We start from the raw sequence: 22,900 nt of genomic DNA, 5'->3' as shown, positions 1-22,900 counted from the left end.
TCTATCATTTGTACCCAACTGGTTTAAATCAAACTGAATGCAGTGGTTGATGAACTCACAGTAGCAGACGAGTATTATTGCTCCGGTGAGATTCCTCACACTAACTGTTAGGAGTTCAAGCAGATGAGTAGTCGTGCCATGTTATAGAGAGGTGTTCGGTATAGGCCTATACATCAAAAGACAAGCAGGAAGTGAAAAGGAGGGAGGCGGAGCTCTTTTTTGATTATTCACAAGTTTTGATAGCGCTTCTGCTATCGCCGTCCCCCGTCCCTGCTCATTCATCAAAATAACTGAGGAGCAATCGCTTGAACGTAGCAGGAGTCTGACTCGCACTCTACTCGTATAAAAAAAAAGATATGAAAGACAAATACGTTTCTGACGGCGTTGCTTAGTTCTATGTAAAAGTAGCGCCATGCTTCACACAGAGAGGAATAGTTTTTTGGAGTAGATGTGGAGCTCTAGTCGTATGACCACTGTGCTGTCCTGCTATGAAACAGAGGTTTTTTATGTACTTGGGAATGAGTTTTTCTCCAGAATCCCAGAGAAGCGCCTTTCCCTGCTGGGCCGGTGCATGGGGAAGGAGTGAGTGAGTATATACACTGGTGAAAAGCATATTCCAAGGTGATAAAGAACTGGTGACCCATGTAATTGCTATGCACTGACTGACTACAAAATTGATTCTTTTGGTCCGTGTTAGGAAAGTGGTACCTACCAACACTACAGTTCATGATTACATTCACTTTAAAACATTTATATAGTCATTATTTCTCTCTGTTTGAGAGGCTTTTGGCCGAGCCGGTCTCAGATGCACAGTACAGAATGTCTAGATTTTTTTTTTACCTTCAATCAATTCTGAATATGTAATTATAGCAATAGTGCAAGTGAAGACAGCCAGTGGCGCAAATAGCTTTTCAAATCATTGATCCTTATGGTGTTCTGCATCTGACGTCCGTAAAGCTTGGGCCATAGATAGAAGACTGTTTTGTCATCATTTTGATCATGTAAATTGGTCGTGAACACATCCTCTCTCTCTCTCTCTCATAAGATACCTTTTATTGCAGGGCTCCACTGAAGAGGACAGTCAATGAAGTGAAATCCTCAAGGCACACTACAAATCAGATTAAGAAGTGAAATAAAATGTATTTTCCCGAGGGTAATGCAATTGCTGATCTATTCCTGACCAAGAAGTATAGATTGTGCTGTTTCAGAAAAAAAAGAAAGATAGGACTCCCAAATGGCCGGGAACTGTGCTCGAAGAAAAGAACAATGTTTATTTTTTGGCAATCCATTTGCACTGTTACCAGCCAACTGATTTCCCAACAAACACTGGAAATCTACAAAGAAGATAAGATGCACTTACAGACATAATAGGATACTCGCTCTGGGTTGCCTATAATTCAAATAGAATTGCTCCCGTATAATGGGGGGGATAAGGACATTCTCAATGTTTTTAAGTATGCTGAATAGGTCGTAAACCTTTGGAGTGAGACCATGCTTCATTGTACATTTTATTGCAATGCGCTAATGGTCTATGACAGTAATTAGACAAACCATTGGACAAACTAAAGCTATATGTTTAGTCTCAGTGCGATTTGTACGTGTCCAGTGTTTTCCCATTGGATCAATACTTGGAATACAAGGAAAAAGACAGATTATCAGAAGCATTCCTCCACTGACTTTACAAGGACAGTGGATCATTGTAGTGATAAGGATTGTAAAGGTCCTTGGATATCTTATTCCAAGGTTGTGTATCCGGTAGGAGTGCCAATAGGGTCAAGTGTTCTTGTTGTGCCTCTCCAGTACTGCACCTTGGCCGTGTAAACAACTCAATATAGTGGCAAATACAAGGTGAACCAGAGAGAGCAACTCGGAAGGCGAGGCAGATCACTCTTCCTGCACATCTCAGCAAATTAAAGCCGACACGTCAAAGCGAAAAGAGGGAAGTTTTTGAAGATATACAAATTTATGCAGCTTTTTGCTGACAGAAGCCACTAATAAAAAAGTATTGCGAGCACTCAAATAGGACACAAAGTGCATTAGAAAATCTATTTCTTTGCTTGCCGAAACCAACAATATTTACTTAGGGTGGTTCTTTTTTACAATGGTATAATTACATTTTTTCTTGTGTTCTCTGGGAAGAATTTATTTTTTCAACTTTGAATGTGTTCTGGATTGATTTCATCCCTGGAATGATAACAGGTTTACAGCAACAGAAATAACACCCGAGGGAAATTAGAGGGCTGCTGAAGCTATCAGATAGAAATTGAATGTGTGCGAGATTATTCTGATCCAATTGCGGCAGAAATGATGAGCGCCTTGAGTAAGGATCGCTGCCAATCAAAAGCCACATGCTGTAGGCCCATGCCCTACTTTAATTGGCCGACAGACAGAAGAAAGCTAAATATTTTCTGTCATGTCCACGAATGGCCATCCTGCATGTCTACGGAATCACCTTGCCAATTATCTGCGACAGTGGATTGTCAGTGAGTCTCCCAGTGTTGAAACCAATGAGGTTGAAACATTTGAGTTGCCCCATACTTGTAATGTTACTGAGATGCCATAATTGATCTCACTAGGTTCTAGTGATGTTCTAGTGGTGTCCCAGCTTGTCAACAGTCTTAACAAGACAAGGGAAGTATGTTGAATTACATCTCTTCCAGACATTTAAACCCTATCACACAGTCCTTTACCTATGGAACATCAGGTGCATTTAATCATCTATGACCTAACATAAAACATCTAGGCATACTATAAGCTACAGAAAGTTATTTTAATGTGAAGGCTCAGCGATCAGACATCATCTAAACTAGCAGGATGAATGTACAAAACATTAGGAACACCTTCCTAACATTGAGTTGCATCCCCCTTTGCCCTCAGAACAGCCTAAATTCGTTGGGGCATGGACTCTACACGGTGTCGAAAGCATTCCATCGGTCCACTTGGCACCGGGGCGGCAGGTAGCCTAGTGGTTACAGTATTGGACCAGTAACTGAAAGGTTGCTAGATCTAATCCCCGAGCTGACAAGGTAAAAATCTGTCGTTCTGCCCCTGAACAAGGCAGTTAACCCACTGTTCCTACATTTTACATTTTAGTCATTTAGCACACACTCTTATCCAGAGCGACTTACAGTAGTGAATGCATACATTTCATTCAAAAAAATTCCATACTGGTCCCCAGTGGGAATCGAACCCACAACCCTGGCGTTGCAAACACCATGCTCTACCAACTGAGCCACAGGTTGTTCCTAGGTCATCATTGTAAATAAGAATGTGTTCTTAACTGACTTGCCTAGTTAAACAACTTAAATAAAATAGACTACCATACCCCATTCAAAGGCACTTAAATATTCTGTCTTGCCCATTCACCCTCTAAATGGCACACATACACAATACATGTCTCAATAGTCTCAAGGCATAAAAATCCTTCTTTAACCTGTCTTCTCCCCTTCATCTACACTGATTGAAGTGGATTTAACAAATTACATCAATAAGGAATCATAGCTTTCATATGGATTCACCTGGTCAGTCTGTTCATAATGTTTTGTACACTCAGTACACGTACGGTAGGCATCTGCCAAAATGAACTTAAAAAAAAGGCAATGAGCACGCTCCACTTTGTCCACGACAGCCAACAGACGCTCATCATAACACGCCCCTTCTTACAGGTGTACCGTACTGTCCTTACCTCTGACACCTTCTGTTGGTCTGGCCGTCTCCAGCAGAGTCACCATGCAGACCATTAGAAGTAGAACCCCTTTACTTCCTTGCTGTGTGTGTCTCTCCCTCATCCTGCGAGAGAAAAACAGAGAGGGTGAAGAGAGATGCACGGCTACACTTACACAAGCATCTCATTGTCTACTTCAGCATCTCGCACGTTAGGCATTTAGGTCACCCAAAACATGGCAGTTGCATCTCAAGTGGTCTTAAGAGACTTCCTCTCTCCACATAGCTATTATTCATCAACGTTGATCTGTAACAACTGGATAGGGGAAAGAAAATCGTCCCGTTGGTTTCTGACATTTACTTTCACCAATCGTGTTCATTTGGATCAGTGCGTAGAGGAAGACATTTGACTATTGGAGGTCCCGTGGTTCACATTCATTCTGCTCCTGCCTTTTCAAATCCACTTCCAAGAAAGGCACAACAAGCGTCCATCTAGTAGCGTCTTCTCCAGTGTTGTAGGAGATGTGCTTTAAATTGCGTCAGGCATCAGGCCAACCTCTGCACACCGGAAGCCTACACACTAGCCAACTACTCATGTCTACATTCTACTTCATTATCTCCCTCTTTTTCTGCCCATCCCCTCATCCCCAGTATCTCTATTCTCTACTTGCACATCATCATCTGCACATCTGTCGTTCCAGTGTTAATGCTAAATTGGAATTATTTCGCCTCCATGGCCTATTTATTGCCTTACCTTCCTACTCATCTACATAGATGTTTCTATTGTGTTGACTGTACGTTTGTTTATGTGTAACTCTGTTGTTGTTTTGTCGCACTGCTTTGCTTTATCTTGGCCAGGTTGCAGTTGTAAATGAGAACTTGTTCTCAACTGGCCTACCTGGTTAAATAAAAGGTGAAATATATAAATAAATCTCCAGTTTCATTCACTTGCTTTACCTCCGTCTCTACCACATTTCCTAATTATCTCTCTCTCTATGACAGGAGCCAAAGGGCCACTCAGAGCAGGTGAGGCCCTCTGCCACCCCCACACAGGCCCTCACCATTTCAGCAGGGCAGAGGCCTTGACAGGCCTGTGGCTCCACACAGGGAGGAGACGAGAGAGGAACCTGGGTTCTTCATGAATCCATTCCTTCGGCCTTACCCTGGGCCTTGCACTCTTTTCTCCCTAATGAAGTGTGGTTGAGATGGGGACGGAATACATAAACCATTTGGCATTGCTTGCTATCCTTGACAGGAAATGATCAAATTTCAAAACACAAGACACAAGTGGTGCAGTAATTACTGGAAGAGGCGAGGTATCAGATGCCACGAGGCAGAGACAGTGACATGCTTCGTTTACCCCTTTTCTTTCACCATCCCCTGTCTTTCTCCGCCTCAATCACTGACATATAGATTGTGTATCTCTCACAGGGATTATCAGATTATTCATGTAGTTCATTTTTATTTTTGCAATCATGAAACGGGACCCGGCCTTTGAGTGCGGAAATAGTGATTAAAAGATGGCCGATCGATAAAACAGATACAAGACTGACCATTCTAATATAGTACTGAGCTGCCATGGTGGTCTTGCACAAGATTCAATTTTTCAATACAAGATTTGTAAAATGTACTGTTCATTCCACGTCTCCCATAATAAGTGGATGTTACTATGACGCTGCATAGCTGTGCCAGTATATCACACAGTCAGCCATGCACAGTACAAACAAAGACATTATTAGCCTCTTTCTAGTCAACAACCCAATTTTCACCTTCATTACTGAATGTTAAAAATTATTGTGGGATCAGTGAAAGTGTTGATTTAGCAAACTATTCATCCCCTCCTAAGTTCACTCCTCCTTGAACACTCACAGACCATTACCTCACGAGGGGTTTCTCTGAGAAAGCACAAGTCTGAAGTAAAGAACCATTTTGTGCATTGTTAGTATTCTTGCAAAGTCTTTTCATTTCATGGGAAACTATGAAAGTAAGGGTGCAGATAAATAAATAAAAAAATGTGCGCTGGCCTTCAAGCAGCGGGATTTGAGTTACCTAAATATTCCACATCGCCATTGTGTGAAATTACTATTTTTAATTGTACTGTAGTTTTAGACAGAAAGGAGGAGACTCACACTTATTTTCTAGTTAAGATAGTGTCAAAGTGCAAGCGTCAAGTTCTAATTTGTGTGTTTTATTCAAATACAACTTCATGTTTAATGCATGGCTTTTTGTCACAGAATAGACCCGGAGGAAATATGCATAACGTATGCCGCTGATTGCTGCAGGCACAAAACACGAATATCACACAAAAGTTTAGAGGAGAGCAAAAACAAACCAAACAGTAATAAACCACAGAGAAACGTACTGTATAATTAAAATATAGTTTGTGAGGATGAGTTTCTTCTTTTGCCTCTACTCTATGGGTGTGTGCTGATATTAATGATACAATAGCTCTATTAACATTTTTCAATAGAAGAACATAGTATTGTTCACTTGTGCCACCTCAGTGGTTTCCCTTAATTGAAATCTGTGTTCAAATTCATCTGGAATGTGACTTTACTTCCTTTATAGCTCTGTTGCAGTAAGGTCTGTTGTTTGATGTATGGCCTATGGAGTATAGATTTGATTTTCTTTCAAGAGTACAAAGTGCATTAGTTTAAAACGGAATGAAGCAAGAAATATTTTCCCTTTCCTGTGAACTCTGTTCGTGTGCCCCTTCCTATTCTATTGACTTCTTCTCTCTCTGAAACAAATTGAATAGTTACAGACCAATGAGCAGGCTTTCAAAAGACTCAACTTGACCTTGCAGAGTGGAGCGGTTGCATTGGCTATGGAAGGACCACTTCACCAAGAGTTTTCCCACACAGAAAAAACATGCATGCACAGCTGATCTATATGTAAAATTAGCTGAAGTGAATGCAATGAAAAATAAGGGAATTGATTGTAGTATTTTTATTTAATTAAATTATGATAAAGGTATAAAAAGCTATATTATGTAGCATTAATAAGATGTAATACGCATTATTACCTTTTTAATGTAATAATATCTATATTTAGCAGGTTTTCATGAAGTCCGTTGTTGTATGTTTTAAAAAAAAAAAATTATTTCACCTTTATTTAACCAGGTAGGCAAGTTGAGAACAAGTTCTCATTTACAATTGCGACCTGGCCAAGATAAAGCAAAGCAGTTCGACAACATACAACAACACAGAGTTACACATGGAATAAAACAACATACAATCAATGATGCAGTAGAAAAAAAATAAGACTATATACAATGTGAGCAAATGATGTGAGATAAGGGAGGTAAAGGCAAAAAATGCCATGGTGGCAAAGTAAATAAAGTATAGCAAGAAAAACACTGGAATGGTAGATTTGTAGTTTGAAGAAAGTTCAAAGTTAAAATATAAATAATATGGTGCAAAGGAGCAAAATAAATAAAATAAATAAATACAGTAGGGGAAGAGGTAGTAGTTTGGGCTAAATTATAGATGGGCTATGTACAGGTGCAGTGATCTGTGAGCTGCTCTGACAGCTGGTGCTTAAAGCTAGTGAGGGAGATAAGTGTTTCCAGTTTCATAGATTTTTGTAGTTCGTTCCAGTCATTGGCAGCAGAGAACTGGAAGGAGAGACGACCAAAGGAGGAGTTGGCTTTAGGGGTGACCAGAGAGATATACCTGCTGGAGTGCGTGCTACAGGTGGGTGCTGCTATGGTGACCAGTGAGCGGAGATAAGGAGGGACTTTACCTAGCAGGGTCTTGTAGATGACCTTGAGCCAATGTGTTTGGCGACGATTATTTTTATTTATTTTTTATTTTACCGTTATTTTACCAGGTAAGTTGACTGAGAACACATTCTCATTTACAGCAACGACCTGGGGAATAGTTACAGGGGAGAGGAGGGGGATGAATGAGCCAATTGTAAGCTGGGGATGATTAGACAGCCGTGATGGTATGAGTGCCAGATTGGGAAATTAGCCAGGACACCGGGGTTAACACCCCTACTCTTACGATAAGTGCAATGGGATCTTTAATGACCTCAGAGAGTCAGGACACCCGTTTAACGTCCCATCCGAAAGACGGCACCCTACATTATGAAGCGAAGGCCAGCCAACGAGAGCGTACAGGTCGCAGTGGTGGGTAGTATATGGGGCTTTGGTGACAAAACGGATGGCACTGTGATAGACTGCATCCAGCTTGTTGAGTAGGGTATTGGAGGCTATTTTGTAAATGACATCGCCGAAGTCGAGGATCGGTAGGATGGTCAGTTTTACGAGGGTATGTTTGGCAGTATGAGTGAAGGATGCTTTGTTGCGAAATAGGAAGCCAATTCTAGATTTCACTTTGGATTGGAGATGATTGATGCGAGTCTGGAAGGAGAGTTTACAGTCTAACCAGACACCTAGGTATTTGTAGTTGTCCACAAATTCTAAGTTAGAACCGTCCAGAGAAGTTATGCTGGACGGGCGGGCAGGTGCAGGCAGCGATCGGTTGAAGAGCATGCATTTAGTTTTACTTGTGTTTAGGAGCAGTTGGAGACCACGGAAGGAGAGTTGAATGGCATTAAAGCTCGTCTGGAGGGTTGTTAACACAGTGTCCAAAGAAGGGCCAGAAGTATACAGAATGGTGTCGTCTGCGTAGAGGTGGATCAGAGATTCACCAGCAGCAAGAGCGACATCATTTATGTATACAGAGAAAAGAGTTGGCCCAAGAATTGAACCCTGTGGTACCCCCATAGAGACTGCCAGAGGTCCAGACAGTAGGCCCTCCGATTTGACACACTGAACTCTGTCAGAGAAGTAGTTGGTGAACCAGGCGACGCAATCGTTTGAGAAACCAAGGCTACTGAGTCTGCCGATGAGGATGTGGTGATTAACAGAGTCAAAAGCTTTGGCCAGGTCAATGAATACGGCAGCACAGTAATGTTTCTTATCGATGGCGGTTACGATGTCGTTTAGGACCTTGAGCGTGGCTGAGGTGCACCCATGACCAGCTCTGAAACCAGATTGCATAGCGGAGAGGGTGCGGTGAGATTCGAAATAGTCGGTAATCTGTTTGTTGACTTGGCTTTCGAAGACCTTAGAAAGGCAGGGTAGGATGGATATAGGTCTGTAGCAATTTGGGTCAAGAGTGTCACCTCCTTTGAAGAGGGGGATGACAGCAGCTGCTTTCCTATCTATGGGAATCTCAGACGACACGAAAGAGAGGTTGAACAGGCTAGTAATAGGGGTTGCAATAATTTCGGCAGATAATTTTAGAAAGAAAGGGTCCAGATTGTCAAGCCCAGCTGATTTGTAGGGGTCCAGATTTTGCAGCTCTTTCAGAACATCAGCTGAATGGATTTGGGAGAAGGAGAAATGGGGGAGGCTTGGGCGAGTAGCTGTGGGGGGTGCAGTGCTGTTGAATGCAGTAGGGGTGGTTAGGTGGAAAGCATGGCCAGCCGTAGAAAAATGCTTATTGAAATTCTCAATTATAGTGGGCTTATCGGTGGTGACAGAGTTTCCTATCCTCAGTGCAGTGGGCAGTTGGGAGGAGGTGTTCTTAATCTCCATGGACTTAACAATGTCCCAGAACTTTTTAGAGTTGGAGTTGCACGAAGCAAATTTCTGTTTGAAAAAGCTAGCCTTGGCGTTTCTAACTGCCTGTGTGTATTGGTTTCTAACTTCCCTAAAAAGTTGCATATCGTGGGGGCAGTTCGATGCTAGTGCAGAATGCCACAGAATATTTTTGTGTTGGTTAAGGGCAGTCAGGTCTGGGGAGAACCAAGGGCTATATCTGTTCCTGGTTCTAAATTTCTTGAAAGGGGCATGCTTATTTAAGATGGAGAGGAAGGCATTTAAAAAAAATAACCAGGCATCCTCTACTGACGGGATGAGGTCAATATCCTTCCAGGATACCAGGGCCAGGTCGATTAGAAAGGCTTGCTCGTTGAAATGTTTCAGGGAGCGTTTGACAGTGACGAGTGGAGGTCGTTTGACCGCTGACCCATTACGGGTGCAGGCAATGAGGCAGTGATCGCTGAGATCTTGGTTGAAAACAGCAGAGGTGTATTTAGAGGGCACGTTGGTTAGGATGATATCTATGAGGGTGCCAGTGTTTGCGGCTTTGGGGTTGTACCTGGTGGGTTCATTAATAATTTGTGTGAGATTGAGGGCATCAAGCTTGGATTGTAGAATGGCTGGGGTGTTAAGCATGTCCCAGTTTAGGTCACCTAGTAGCACGAGCTCTGAAGATAGATGGGGGGCAATCAGTTCACATAGTGTCCAGAGCACAGCTAGGGGCCGAGGGGGGTCTATAGCAGGCGGCAACGGTGAGAGATTTGTTTTTGGAGAGGTGGATTTTTAAAAGTAGAAGTTCAAATTGTTTGGGTACAGACCTGGATAGCAGGACAGAACTCTGCAGGCTAACACCGCCCCCTTTGGTCGTTCTATCTTGTCTGAAAACGTTGTAGTTAGGGATGAAGATTTTACAGTTTTTGGTGGACTTCCTAAGCCAAGATTCAGACACAGCTAGGACATCCGGGTTGGCAGAGTGTGCTAAAGCAGTGAATAAAACAAACTTAGGGAGGAGGCTTCTAATGTTAACATGCATGAAACCAAGGTTATTATTATGTTAAATGCTGTTACTGTTTAATGACCAGCAATTACACTTGTCTTCATTGAGAACCAACAATTACTAATGCAAATTAGTAACATAATTATGTTTTTGCACATATTCGTGTTAATTACTATATCTTCTCAGGGCTACGTGGGACGCTTCCGTCCCACCCACGGTTCACACTATTCAACAGCCAGTGAAAAATCAGAGCGCCAAATTCAAAACAACAAAATGTCATAATTCAAAGTTCTCAAACATACAACTATTTTACACAATTTTAAAAAGATAAACCTCTCCTTAATCCAACCACATTGTCCGATTTCAAAAAGGCTTTACGGCGAAAGCATAAAGTTAGGACAGTGCCAACACAAGAAAAACCACACAGCCATTTTCCAAGCAGGAGAGGGGTCACAAAAACCATAAATACAGCTAAAATTAAGCACTAACCTTTGACGATCTTCAGATGACACTCCTAGGACTCAATGTTACACAATACATGTATGTTCTGTTTGATAAAGTACATATTTATATCCAAAAACCCCATTTTACATTGGCGCGTGATGTTCAGAAAATATTTTTCCTCCAAAACTGCCGGTGAATCAGCACAACAATTTACAAAAATACTCATCATAAACGTTGATAAAATATTAAACTGTTATTCAAAGAATTATAGATAAACATCTCCTGAATGCAACCACTGACAGATTTCAAAAAAGCTTGACGGGGAAAGCACACTGCAATAATCTGAGTACGGCGCTCAGAAAAATACATCATACAATACAGATACTCGCCATTTCGGAGTCATCTAAAATCATAAATAGCATTATAAATATTCACTTTGATGATCTTCATCAGAAGGCACTTCCAGGAATCCCAGGTCCACAATGTTTTTTGTTCAATAAAGTCCATAATTTCTGTCCAAATACCTCGTTGTTTGCGCGTTCAGTAAGCTAATCCAAATGTAGGAAGCGCGCCGAAAATTTCACGCCGAAAAGTCAAAAAAAGTTATATTTACGTTCATTGAAACATGTCAAACGTTGTATAGCATCAATCTTTAGGGCCTTTTTAACCTAAAACTTCAATAATATTCCAACCGGACGATTCCAATGTCTTGAAAAACGTTATGGAACACAGCTACCTCATCACATGAACACGCACTACTAAACTCATGTCATTTTCTGAGTCACCAACTTCCCGGCCTTCTTGTTCGCTCTCTGTTCACCGCAAAAGGCTGAAAGAAGGTTCTAAAGACTGTTGACATCTAGTGGAAGCCTTAGGAAGTGCAAAATGAACACTAAGTCACTGTGTGTTAGATAGGCAATGACTTGAAAAGACTACAAGCATCAGATTTCCCACTTCCTGGTTGGATTTTTCTCAGGTTTTTGCCTGCCATATGAGTTCTGTTATACTCACAGACATCATTCAAACAGTTTTAGAAACTTCAGAGTGATTTCTATCCAAATATACTAATAGTATGCAAATATCTGACTCTGGGACTGAGTATTAGGTAGTTTACTCTGGGCACACTTTTCATCCGAAATCGAAAATACTGCCCCCTATACCTTGACAGGATATTCTACATAAATATGAAACTGTGTCATAATGCATGGTTTTGATATGAGAACATTGCCACTGCTAGCAGTGAACTGAGTATTTGCCTCATAACACCAAATACTCTGGAGTACAATTATTGGCTAGACTGAATAGTATTACTAAATAGGCCAACTGTGATTGGATGAAGACCATGTGATTCATTCCTATCCACAAGCTATGATGGACTGCTTACGAGGCTGGTCCTCACTGTGGTTCCAACAGGTCATTAGGTCAGCATGTGGTTATGGTCAGCCTTTCACTGAAAGTTTGCCTATTCCACAAAATCATTACTAGATTCTGCCGAGCTCCTTGGCTGATCTGTGGAGAGCGAGGTTGTGTTCACAGACTTTGATAAGTTCCCCCTGTGCCGTTGTGGTGAGGAGATAGTCGTAGGTCAGCCTTCCCCATGGACAGACAGTGATGGATTCTGACCTGAGGTAAAAGCGAGATGCTGGCACTCTACAGACAGGGAAACATACCAAGATTTCTTTCAACCCAGAGTGAGTGTTAGCATCAGTAAGTGTATTCAGGTTGATACAAGAACAAAGACGAGCGATGGAGTGTTCTCACAGCCAACGGGTCAAGCTGCTGCAAGTTTTAGAACTTTTGTCAGGGATGGATAGCATAACTAGGTTACTTTTTAAGAAACTTGAGATTCAATAATTTAAGAGTGGGGCTGAAATCTAAGACCACGTTTGCCAAGGGGAACAGAAATCGGAAAAGCTGTATTCCCTTGTGAAGACAGACTGTATCAACGGGATACATGTCAAATCATTCTGTCCTGTTTGTTAAACCTACAAATATTTTGCCGCATAACACGTCACTCATATCCCAGCCTAGAAGGACCAATCTATAATAGTTTTCATAATGTGGACAAAAGACTCCATCGACCTTGGCCTACATACATACTGTAAAGAGGAAAGAACTCAGGAAGGGAAGACATTTATTCATCAAGACTTACTGATGTAGGATCTTAATTTGAGCCAGTTTGCTACAGTAGGAAAATAATCCTGCAACAACAAGAAATGTGAATTATTATGTGGATTATAATTAATGGACATTGTGGGGCTTGATACATTTCAAAGTGGATATTACAAACTTCAGAAGTCTTTTTATACCTCAAATACATTACAAATTTTACATTTCCTGTATTGCAGGACAGTTCTCCTGCAACAGGGAGATCAAATTAAGATCCTACATCTGTATTTACATAGTGGAAAAAAATAAGGGCCCTATTATCAAAGACAGAGGCCATACAGGAGAGGAGACTCTGATGATACTGTAATGGTGGAGCCATTATAGTAAGTAAGATCTGCTGAAGTTGCAAAGCTATTACACAGTTAAGCCACGCATGATGAGAGCTGTTCCTACGCCACTGTACTGTGCAAACCTCTTTGAGACGACACACAATAGCCCACAGAGGGATTTGTGAGGCCATAACAACAAAGAGCCCTGACACATTCGCCGAACAAACATAGGCTTTTATTCCTATAGACATGGCCCAACATACGATAAACGCCTCAGTGTAATAAAGTGAGGGAGAGGGTGGCGTGGGAGACAGACAAAGCTGTGGATGGAGAGATTGGCAGGCAAGCGAGTGAAATCGTTAAACTGCAAAAACCTGGACTTTCCACTCTCTGGAGCTGGATTTGATACAGGGATTATCTCCCTCTAGTCTCTCTCCCCCCCCCTTTTCTTCGACCGTGACAGAGACTGTCACCTCGGACAGCTGCAGTGGGCCGATAGCACGGTCACAGAACAAGCATCTCTGCTACACAGATGTTCTCCACTGACGGTATGAAGCGAAAGTAAAGCTTTTTCTCCTCTGTCACACCAAACACTTCATGAACCTTCTGTCACAGATCCTGCTTTAATGTGAATGTAAACGAGACGTGACACCAGTCACAACAGTCTGTGATTCTTAGGTCGAAACTATCAACAAAATGACCAAACCCTGTCACAAAATATTATCTGGTTCAATGTCTATCTTGAACTAACCGGGTCACACTGGCTAATGGAAATTGCTATGCATGTCCGGCAGAGCTGAAAAACACAAACAACATGTAGAAGCCTCCCAATATACTGTAAGTAACTGACATAAATGCAGGGACCCCTAAATGCATGACCTGACTTCAGTTTGAACCCTTTCAAAAAGTTCTCACTTTCAAAGTGTTCATCCGTTACCCGACACCAACGCTGAGTGCCCTTTCCGAGTGGTAACCGTCATAATGACCTTCCGTAATGACACTCGGAGATGTGAAGCCATTTGAGAGGGCAAGCTCATAAACGTAGCAGGCTGCAACATTCAACCCCGTCCGTCTCAGACAGGCGTACGGGGGCCAGTGTGATATTTCAATCCATTTCCCATCAAGTTCACTCTGGCACTATTACCAATCAAGAGAAACCAGTGCATTCACACCAATGGATTGGATGGCTGCCTCTCTTGCTCTCCTTTTCCCACTTCCTCCTCTTATGAGGTCATAGTACAATGGTCTATTTTGGAATGGACGGTAAATTGCTCTCTTAGCCGAGGCTTTATGAATTATGAATGAATGTGGTCTAAACATTTTAGTAGTAAGGCATTGCATATCTTTTGAGTGTTTACTTTAATGAAGGGTAGTACAGGAAGTAATCATACAGGATGGGCTCCTTTACTGCGACCCAATAATGACTTCCACATGAAAAGATTGATCAGAGAGATGAATATAGGGGGGGGGGAACTATGAAATAATGTCTTTGAGTTCTGCCGTTTACATTCACTAGTTATGCCCTTTTGTAAACTTTATTAAGTTTGTCTTCTTGATTGATGCAACTGAAATAACTAAAGAACCCAGCAAGAGCTATTTTTCTTTAATGCATATTGTTCTTGTCTAACTTGATAACAATGGTAATATTACTTACTTTTTTTCTCACCCATCTACACACAATACCACATAATGACAAAGTGAAAACATGTTTTTAGAAACATTAGTATGTGTAACTAGCTGTGTGTGTAGTTGGAGGTGACACTTATTGTCCTCATGAGTTTCAGCTTAGGCCTACCTCCTCGGGGCATTTCTCATGTGCACAGCTGATATTGATGATGAAGTGGTGATTATTGTTGTGGGTGACCTTTGTCGCATCCTCAGAGGAAGTGTGCATCATCTGCCTGTACTAGTAATGACCTGATGAGTTTTGTGTTATTTATATGCAGCATCCGCACCGCCACCCAGGCTGGCGCTGTCAGACATGTTGGAATACAATCAAATTGTGGAGATAGATTATCACGCCAGATAGTCACTTCCTGTGCAATTCAGACACTGGTCTCCACCATTCTCAAAGAGTTAGATCCTTGAAATATTTGTGTCCTTTCATCTAGCCACATATCACCACTGTTTTCATTGTCTGTCATAAAATCTATTGGTTTGATTTGGCATTTTTCTCATCTTTATATTATCCTTTATGTTTAATCGTATTGCTTTATTATGCTTTTGTCATTTATTTATGGTTAGGCCTTTGGGCAGCACCGCTGTGTGAATTACACTACTACAATAACATGTATCATGAATGTCAATAGATGAGGGTATAATGTGTGATGTCTTCCCTAACTGTACGCAGCATATTTCCTCTCTCTTTACCATTCTCCCTTCAGAAGTGCAACACTCTTTATGACTATTGACATGCTTTGGCAGCCGTTTGAAATATTCATGTGCAATATTTTTTAAAGCAATGTTTCCATCCCCTTACAACCTAACCCCAGAAGACGATGCTCCAGAAAGAAAGCAGTGTATTCGGTAGGGAAACATAGGTTACGTCCCAAATCGCATCCTATGACCTATATTACATAGGGCTCTTGTCAAAAGTAGTGCACTATGTAGGGACTAGGGTGCCATTTTGGGACGTAACCACAGATAAATGGCACCACATTATGCCTTAGTGCTGCAGGGTGAATAGGTCCTAGCTGTTCAACAGGGAGCAAATGACTTCAAAGATCTGGCATTTGACAACATGTCGAAAACGGAGAGCCACTTGAATTATCCAATCATGGTGAATGATGCAGATTGTTACGGAAGGTGTGTGTGAGTGAGTGTACACGTGGGCATGCCTGTAGTGTGAGGCCGTGGGTGTGTATATGTTTGTGCGTGAATGTGTGTATGTAGGCTGTGTGTACACATGCTGTGTGCTAGCATTAGACACTGTCATTTATCCTTGTATAGAAACCACCTAGGCTTCGGAGTGTTTTTCCCCAGTATTTGCTTGAGGTGCAGTAGCAACACAAAACAAACCGAAGGTGCCAAGTGGTCTGACCTTTTTAAGGTAGGCCGCTTTTCACAAACACTTAACCACCGTATGGGAATCAACGCAATCCAACAGAATCTTGGCTGTTTAACATCCCTCCAAACCGTTGTTACCTCAGACTCCATCTGGTGTGACTAAAAAGACATTCCCTTTAAAAAGGTCCAGTACAGCCGTTTTTTATCTCAATATCAAATCATTTCTGGGTAACAATTAAGAACCTTACTGTGATTGTATTTTTTTTTAACAATTTTGATTGAAAATAAATTGCTCAGCAAAGAGCAGTTTCTCAAGCAAGAATTTTGCTAGGACTGTCTGGGGAGTCCGAATGGGAAGGGGAAAACATGAAAAGAAACGTCCTCTCACGGTCAACTGCGTTTATTTTCAGCAAACTTAACATGTGTAAATACTTGTATGAACATAAAAAGATTAAAACAACTGAGACAAACTGAACAACTTCCACAGACAAGTGACTAACAGCAATGGAATAATGTGTCCCTGAACAAAGGGGGGGGGGGGGGGGGGGGGTCAAAATCAAAAGTAACAGTCAGTATCTGGTGTGGCCACCAGCTGCATTAAGTACTGCAGTGCATCTCCTCATGGGCTGCACCAAATTTGCCAGTTTTTGCTGTGAGATGCTACCCCACTCTTCCACCAAGCCACCTGCAAGTTCCCGGACATTTCTGGGGGGAATGGCCCTAGCCCTCACCCTCCGATCCAACAGATTCCAGACGTGCTCAATGGGATTGAGATCCGGGCTCGTCGCTGGCCATGGCAGAACACTGACATTCCTGTCTTGCAGGAAATCACGCACAGAATGAGCAGTATGGCTGGTGGCATTGTCATGCTGGAGGGTCATGTCAGGATGAGCCTGCAGGAAGGGTACCACATGAGGGAGGAGGATGTCTTCCCTGTAACGCACAGCGTTGAGATTGCCTGCAATGACAACAAGCTCAGTCCGATGGTGCTGTGACACACCGCCCCAGACCATGACGGACCCTCCACCTCCAAATCGAACCCGCTCCAGAGTACAGGCCTCGGTGTAACGCTCATTCCTTCGACGATAAACGCAAATCTGACCATCACCCTTGGTGAGACAAAAACGCGACTCGTCAGTAAAGAGCACTTTTTGCCAGTCCTGTCTGGTCCAACAACGGTGGGTTTGTGCCCATAGACAACGTTGTTGCCGGTGATGTCTGGTGAGGACCTGCCTTACAACAGGCCCGCAAGCCCTCAGTCCAGCCTCTCGCGGACAGTCTGAGCACTGATGGAGGGATTGTGCGTTCCTGGTGTAACTCGGGCAGTTGTTGCCATCCTGTACCTGTCCCGCAGGTGTGATGTTTGGATGTACCAATTCTGTGCAGGTGTTGTTACACGTGGTCTGCCACTGCGAGGAGAATCAGCTGTCTGTCCTGTCTCAGGCGTCTCACAGTAAGGACGTTGCAATTTACATTTACGTCATTTAGCAGACGCTCTTATCCAGAGCAACTTACATATTGCCCTGGCCACATCTGAAGTCCTCATGCCTCCTTGCAGCATGCCTAAGGCACGTTCACGCAGATGAGCAGGGACCCTGGGCATCTTTCTTTTGGTGTTTTTCGAAGTCAGTAGAAAGGCCTCTTTAGTGTCCGAAGTTTTCATAACTGTGACCTTAATTGCCTACTGTCTGTAAGCTGTTAGTGTTTTGACGACTGTTCCACAGGTGCATGTTCATTAATTGTTTATGGTTCATTGAACAAGCATGGGAAACAGTGGTATTACCCTTTACAATGAAGATCTGTGAAGTTATTTCGACAGGGTCCTGAAAGACAGGCTCCTGAAAAAGGGATGTTTCTTTTCTTGCCGAGTTTAGCTCTTATTGATAGAATGGGTTGGAACACTTTCTTATTGGTCTATTAACTCATTTGATGACAGCAGGCAGGCAGACAGAAAATTCAGCCACTCTTTCCAAACAGCTATTACACTAAAACGGTCCTTAATCATCATTTTCACAATCTCACAGCATTATTTCAACCTCATTGTGTGGAAATTTATATAAAACACAGGATAATCCCATTTATGACTGCACTGGGCCTTTAAAGTTAAGATATTGTACCGGTAAATAACTACACAATGTATCCCCCCGGGGGCCACATCCTGCATTCAGTCACAGGCTCAATTTTCTTAGCCTAACTTGGTGTGATCGGAAACCAAAAATTCCCACCTCGGATTAACGGAAGCCAATAAGCGAGAGGAAACATGAATAGAGTGTCTAAACCGTGCTCGGGCGCGCCGAGCTCCTCTTTGATGAGAAAGAGAAGGTGAAAAGTGAGGCGTCAGAGCGAGGGAGCACTCTATTTTTAGGAGGCTTGATAAAACTTTATTTCTGTACCAAGGATAGGCGAGAAGTGACAGGTGAATACCTTTAATTAGCCACAGAGACTGACTGTTCTACCTGTTAGCCAATTATCGTCTGAGCACTCAGCACCCGACTCTTAATAACTTTGTAACTGAAGCTGTAATATATCAATTCCTAGAAAACATGGAAATGAATATGTTGCTTTATTGCGCAGTAAACTGTGGCTAGGGTTGAGAAATTGATGCACAGCAAATAATGGGTAGTACTGTATGTTGTTTGGTACTGAAGTTTTCATTTCAAGTATTCAAGATAGAAATTCTTACAAGACAACGGTAGGGCTTTATTATGCTATCTGTACCAACTACCTTGGTGACGGATTAACCTTATGAAAAGGTGTTGTAAAGCACCCTGCCTGCCACATTGTCAAGCTGTCGAAGATCCGTTAGGTGTGATTTTACAGTACCTCAGCTGGAATAGAAACACCTTGCAGCAAATGTCATCATATCATTATCATTCATCAAGATCATGTGCGTGATCAAGCCAGTGATTAGCCTGACATGATTCTATATTAGAGTTGCTGTCTTCATCTGAGGTTATATACAGTAGCGTAATTGTAACTGGAGCTATTGGAGATGCTATTCAACAGAGTGACTGGAGACTTCTGTTCTGCTGTTCTTGCCTGCCTGCAAGTGGAGAGACCTTGAGGAGCAATGCTCCTTCTTTCCCCCATTGAACAAATGGTGCCCCGGCTTCAGAGGTTCAAGTTAAGACTGATAGGGGGGAGAGCCAAGGTGAGCAACCCTTCCCCAGAATAGAACTTAACTGTGTGTGGTGTGTCTGTGTGTGTAAACTCAAGCCCCTCTACCATAAGAATGGCTGACAAATTCAGCCAATGTCACCCTCAATGCTTTTCTGTTCATTCCCTCAGTGTGTGTGTGTGTGTGTGTGTGTGTACGCATGTGAGTGTGTGTGACCCTGACAGCTTATCAAACCCAGGCTTCAAAACCTTTCTTCAGTGATAATTTGTAGGTTAGTGCCATTGACCATTCCGAATGCACAGCCTATGACAAGCTTTGCCAGAGCAGGCCATGAATCAACAACACCTCTCATTCTCTTTCTCTTACTTGTGTCAACCTCCCTCACATGTCAGCACAGCTACATAGGCATAGGGGTGGAGTGGGTGGCTGGGGCCAACCAGGCATTGATTTAGATTAGCGAGGCAGGCTCCTCGAAGTCCAGAAGGGAATCAGGGTGTGTTCAAATGGAACGAGCAAGCCTTATTTTAATGGGGGGGGGGTCTATTTAATTACACAGAGAGCGATTGAGCAGATTCAAATGAAATGGTACACTTTTTTCTTCCTTCTACTCTCCCCTTCCCTCTCTCTCCTCTCCCCCCCCTCTCACCTCTCACTCTCCTCTCACTCTACCCCCTCCCTCGCTCCCTCTTTCTTCCATTTACATCCAGGAACAACGAAGCAGAAGTTATTTGAGCTCGTGCTCTCGCGGGGGTTATAATCCCAGCCTAAGTGACAGGCTAATTTGTGGTATTAGATTACTTTCATCAGCGCGTTTCGTTGGGGCCTCCTTTGAACGCAAAGGGGCATAAACGGCTGCTCTGCTTGGATGGCCACGGCGACTAGTGTGCTGTTCATGAGGGCTGTCAAGGGGGCTATCACAACACCGTGGTGGCTCAGAGGAGTCACACACACACACACACCTGCCAAATCGCCTTGTTCCAACGCCTTGATGACTCACTATGAAAAAATGTATACATGGATTCTACACAGATGTGGCATATTATAATTTTGTCCATTCAGCATGTGTCTGACATTACATTGCAGTAGCAAATGGCTCCCACCAGTTATGTTAGACATTGACAGAAGACTCTTACAGAGCTTGAGTGTAACATTTAGGGATCATTAAGTAGACCACTTGGATAAGCATCCGTTCACAGTCTACATCAGCGGTCTGAAATCTTTATGAAAATGGTCCAGAAATTAAAAATGACCTGCCTAGCTAGTCATCTCAAATGAGGATCCACCAGAACAAGGTGTCATTCATTACCAAACTATAGAAGACCACACACACACACACACACACACACACACACACAAACAGAAAGAGAAAGAGAGAGTGAGCAAGTGAGAGACAGAGAGACAGACAGACAGACAGACAGACAAGCAAAAAAATAAGCAAACATTTCTTAAAGTCACAATGGGGAACGCGTCTAAGTCAAGTTATTGCAGGAGACCATTCAGAATGTCAGAGGCCAGAACAAGTAATTAAAGGCAATAGAAAAATTGAGGATTAGTTGGAATTAATCCGCAACTTTTCCCATTTTCTAGGCTGAAAATGCTGAAATGGAACGATATGGAAATGTAGCCGAGCATGGCAGAACTAATGGGGCTGAAATGAGAAGTAGCTAATGGATGGTCAGGCCTGGATAAGATGGCTGAGCGAGATTGCATGTGGATTTAAATTATTAGGAACATGGTGGCCGGGGCTCTCTTTGTGCAGAGAAAAGTAATATGTGACAATGAACGCTAAAATATGAAATCCGCCATTTAAGGAATACATTTTATTTTCTCTTATTCAAAATACAGGTCATGTGACTCAGAGACACAATCCATATCCGCCATTTTGGAAATGCATGTCATTTAAATGTATTATTTATAAAGGGGGGGGTGATAATGGACCTTTGTGTGGCGTGTAACAGCGAGCGTCTGCAAACAATTCCTTGCAGAGTTAAATACATTTATCGACATGATACTTAGACGTTAACAGATTGTACTTTATTTTTAATTTTTACTCAGCCAGCTGTAGCTTCTATTGTGTGCACAGTATTTAAGACTCACACACAGAGCTTGTTGAAAGCAGAAGCAGCTTACTCTAGTCTGAGTCGACATCAGAGACAAAGACTAACAATAACAATAACCTCAGTAGATGGGTGGTTGGGTGGGTAGAAAAACAAGATGGGGAATGTGATGGGCTCTGACACTCAAATGGAGAGCTGATCGCTGATGGCTTTGGATCAGAACAGGCTCCACCCTCATTACAACCAGGAATAGGAAATGGAAGCAGCGCTCGATGCTCGCTGCTCTGTCGGGAGGGACTGGAGCATGCAGCCTGACTGCTTGACTGTTCCGTACAGCTGCGACCAAGTTGGACAGGTGCGGGCCGATAATTGGTTGCTGTGTCGACGGGAAGCACGCCGAGCCTGTCTCCAGGAGCTCATTACTATCACTCAGAACACGTCTAACTCCCCCCCCCCCCCCCCAAACTGGAGCAAACCTCCAAATGACTAAACTTATTTCTGTGTGGGATATCACTTATTAATTATTGTGAGATGCCACTGTTTAAGGAAAGCATCAAATACAGAGCAGCGGCAGCCATCTTTGATGGGTGATCAATGACCAGGCTGTTAATCTGTTTGTGGCCTGTTTCTAGAATTTTCTAATAGGACTAATTTAAAACATGATTTACAGTAAATGAACCTGAAAGTGATTTAGACATGCTGTTTGGAGCATCTATGTCCTACAGGTTCCACCACCTTATAGTGCCATTGTTCCCTGAACCATTCTAGACCAGTGGTCATCAACCGGTCCATCTTCAAGGCATTCCTAGTCGATCACCAAACATTTCTGTTGAAAAGCCAACGATAAAGCCTTGCGCTCCTATTTAAAAACGTTTGTCTGGCGCTGTTGACGGTAGGTACACTTGATTCAGAAGCCCTGCTGTGCACCAAGTAGGCAAAGTGTTCCCATTTTGAACCATTTCATTGGTCTGAAAGGACAAACTCCGTCTACCCGGCGGACCAGGAGAGCTGTGGCTAAATCAAGTGCACTTACTGTGCTGGCCAATTGGATAGCTCAAATCAACGTGCCTACCTACAATTTCCACAACCCCACAGCAATGTTTGATACAAGCCTATGTGAGATATCATAACTTTGAAACCCCATGACCAGATAGAGACTGTCAAAGAATACAGCAGTTCTGATGTTTTTATGAGGGAGTTCATGTTTACATTTTTATTCAGCACTGTCAACACTGTTTTTATTCAGCACTGTCAACACTGTTTTTATTCAGCACTGTCAACACTGTTTTTATTCAGCACTGTCAACACTGTTTTTATTCAGCACTGTCAACACTGTTTTTATTCAGCACTGTCAACACTGTTTTTATTCAGCACTGTCAACACTGTTTTTATTCAGCACTGTCAACACTGTTTTTATTCAGCACTGTCAACACTGTTTTTATTCAGCACTGTCAACACTGTTTTTATTCAGCACTGTCAACACTGTTTTTATTCAACACTGTCAACACTGTTTTTATTCAACACTGTCAACACTGTTTTTATTCAGCACTGTCAACACGGTTTTTATTCAACACATTAACAAAACAGAAAATGCTCTTTTGCCTACTTCCACTCTCGTTGCAG

General features: G+C 42.5%; 1 long non-coding RNA gene across 1 annotated transcript in view; it reads right to left on the bottom strand.

Moving 5' to 3' along the window:
* Positions 1-22,900, bottom strand: part of LOC115180470 (uncharacterized) — a 54,558-nt gene that overhangs the window by 12,536 nt on the left and 19,122 nt on the right. The window contains exon 2 of the long non-coding RNA XR_003873084.1: positions 3,686-3,789. This is a non-coding gene — a long non-coding RNA (uncharacterized LOC115180470). The remainder of the gene's footprint in view (positions 1-3,685; positions 3,790-22,900) is intronic.

Source organism: Salmo trutta, chromosome 40 (genome assembly GCF_901001165.1).
Source record: "Salmo trutta chromosome 40, fSalTru1.1, whole genome shotgun sequence".
Taxonomy (NCBI): Eukaryota; Metazoa; Chordata; class Actinopteri; order Salmoniformes; family Salmonidae; genus Salmo; species Salmo trutta.
Note: the sequence above shows the minus strand (reverse complement) of the source record. Positions and strands in the feature narration are given on the sequence as shown.